The following is a 3322-nucleotide window of genomic DNA, read 5'->3' on the forward strand; positions in this document are numbered from 1 at the left end:
GAAACTGGGAGGTGGAGGTTGCAGGGAGCCAAGATCATGCCACTGCCCTCTAGCTTAGGTGACAGAGCAAGACTGTCACCTTGCTACACAATAAAAAAAAAATCTATTTATTTATTGTGTAGTGTGGATATTTATTTATTTATTTAGAGAATCTTTCTCTGTCACTCAGGTTGGAGTGCAGTGGTGCAATCTCGGCTCATTGCAACCTCCGCCTTATAGGTTCAAGCAATTCCCATGCCTTAGCCTCTCAAGAATCTGGGATTACAGGCATGTGCCACCATGCCCGGCTAATTTTTGTATTTTTAGTAGAGACAAGGTTTTACCATGTTGGCCAGGCTGGTCTTGAACTCCTGACTTCAGGTGATCCTCCCACCTCAGCCTACCAAAGTGCTGGGATTACAGGTGGCCTAGTATATATCTTGAAATAAGAGGCATTTTCTTTAAAAGTGAAACACACCCTTGCCATATGACCCAGAATGGCATTATATGGTGAGTGCCCACTCTCACCCATCTACCCCAAAGAAATGAAAGGCTTGTCTGAAAATGTTCATGGCAGCTTTATAAAAATACCCCCAAAATGGAAGTCACTCAAATGTGCACCCACTGATGAATTAATACAATTGCGTATATTGGCGAGGCACAGTGGCTCACTTCTATAATCCCAGCACTTAGGGAGGCTGAGGTGGGAGGATTGTTTAAGCCCAGGAGTTCAAGACCAGCCTGAGCAATATAGCAAGACCCTGTCTCAAAGGGGGTATATTTATACATGGAATACCACTCTGCGATAAAAGAAAAGAACTAACTGGTTGAATTTCAAAAACACAATTGACAGAAGCCAATAGCAAGTTATTTCCTTTATATAATTAGTACTATCATATTAATTTATCATTTGTGTTATTTCATTTATATTCTAGGAAACGCAAACTATAGCAACGGAATGCAATTTGGTGATTGCTTAAGAGCATGGATCAGGACAATGATTGACTGCAAAAGGACTTGAGGGAATTTTGGAGTGATAGAAACGTTCTTAAACTCCACGTGGTGGTGTTTGCATGTCTTATACATTCACTCAAAGTAATCAAACTGTACACTGAAAATGGGTGAGTTTAGGCCGAGCACAGTGGTTCACATATGCCTGTAATCCTACCAATTTGGGAGGCCTAGATGGAAAGATCACTTGATCCTAGGAGTTGGAGACCAGCTGGGTAACCTAGTAAGACTTCATCTCTACCAAAAATTAAAAAATTTAAAAAAACTTAAGTTATCCAGCCATGGTGGCGTGTGCCTGTGGTCCTGGCTACTTGAGAGGCTAAGGTGGGGGATGGCTTGAGCCTAGGAGGTGGACGCTGCAGTGAGCTGTGATTGCGCCACTGCATTCCAGCCAAGGTGACAGAACGAGATCTTGTCTAAAAAAAATAAAAAATAAAAAAAGAGCGGGGGCAGGTAAATTTAATTGTAAGTTGTTTAACTATAAAGCTGTTAAAAAGTAACTATTAAGTCTAAACAGTAATCCTGGGAACCGACTTTGGGAAAGTATATTGTACGTCTGCAGAACTGAAAAACATACAGAGACATGCATGCAGCTGGTGCTCTATAAACGCTTTCAGAATGTAGTGGGAACATTATGCACCAATCAGTGTTCATTGAAAGGAAAGTCTCCTCTCTCTTGCAAGTAAGCCCAGGCTTAATATTATCCTTGTCTGCCACCTGGTGGTCAAAATGGGCAATGTGGGTGTTCTGGTCTTTCACTCCTAACCTCAAAAGGCCTTAGTTGGGCTTAAAGGCCGTGGGTGGAAAGAAGGGAGACTTTCCGCCTGGAAAACCGGTGCCCTGAGAGGCAAGTTGGTCAGAGGTAGGGGCATAAGTGGATCGTTAGGGTCTATGGGACAGGAATACAGCCTCTTAATGACAGAGAGAATATACTTTGGTGAAACCAAGATGCTGCTTGAACACAGTTGGCCACCTTTGCACACTGAGATAAAATATGAGGTTTTTTGCAGAGCGGGGCAGGAGAAAAGTTTAGGGACAACAATGAGGTAAGTAGGAAAATAATCATGTGGACACACACGGTGAGTTCGGGGATGCTCAGGGGGTTGAAAGGTTGGCAGGGGAATTCTGAAAGGCGAGAGGACATCTCCCTGGATAGAGAGGCCCCTGGGAGCCAGGGGACAGGAATCTCTTGGCAAGTGTGCTAATATCCTGCGAGTATGGGCCTTGCAGTGTCTGTAGAACCACTGAGAAGAGCAAACTTCAGGAGACGGGCCACTGAGGAAGCAGCTTGACTTTCCTGGCCGCTGTGCAGGCAGCCCAGGCTCAGGGGCCTATGGACAAGCCCAGTCTTGCTTCTTACAAAAGTGGGGTGAGTCACCTCTGCAGGACATCGATAGTTGGGTGGGTGGCTTGTTTTAATTTTTTTTTTTTTTTTGAGGTGGTGTCTTGCGCTGTTGCCCAGGCTGGAGTGTAGTGCTGTGATCTCGGCGCACTGCAACCTCCGCCTCCCGGGATCAAGGGATTCTCCTGTCTCAGCCTCCTGAGTAGCTGGGATTATAGTCGCCTGCCACCATGCCTGTCTAATTTTTGTATTTTTAGTGGAGATGGGGTTTCACCATGTTGGCCAGGCTGGTCTTGAACTCCTGACCTCAGGTCATCCCCCCACCTTGGCCTCCCAAAAGTGCTGGGATTACAGATGTGAGCACCACAGCCAGCCTGAGGTTGCCATCTATTAACCAGAGAACAAGTTCTTGCCAGACACTAAATCTGCTGTCACCTTAATCCTTGATGTCCAAACCTCCAGAACTGTAAACAATACATTTCTTTTGTTATAAGGCACCCAGTTTATAATAGTAACCTATAGTATTTTATTTAAGTTTTATATCAGTAGAGGAAACTATTTTTTTGAGACAGGGTCTTGCTGTGTTGCCCAGGCTGGAGTGTAGTGGTACTATCACTACTCACTGTGGCCTGACCTCAGCCACCTGAGTAACTGAGACTACAGGTGTGTGCCACCACATCCAGATAATTTTTGTATTTGTTTGTAGAGATGGCATTTCTCCATGCTGCCTAGGTTGGTCTCAAACTCCTGGGCTCAAGCTCAGGAGGCCCACCTCAGCCTCCGTTAGTGCTGGGATTACAAGCATGAGCCACCACACCCGGCCTAACTGGTAATATTTATTTATTTATTTACTTATTTTTGAGGCAGGGTCTCTCTCTGCCACCCAGACTGGACCACAGTGGTAAAATCTCAGCTCACTGCAACCTCTACCTCCTGGGTTCAAGTGATTTTCATGTCTCAGCCTCCCGAGTAGCTGACATTCTAAGTGTG

This window comes from Colobus angolensis, unplaced genomic scaffold, assembly GCF_000951035.1.
Source record: "Colobus angolensis palliatus isolate OR3802 unplaced genomic scaffold, Cang.pa_1.0 Scaffold93, whole genome shotgun sequence".
Lineage (NCBI taxonomy): Eukaryota > Metazoa > Chordata > Mammalia > Primates > Cercopithecidae > Colobus > Colobus angolensis.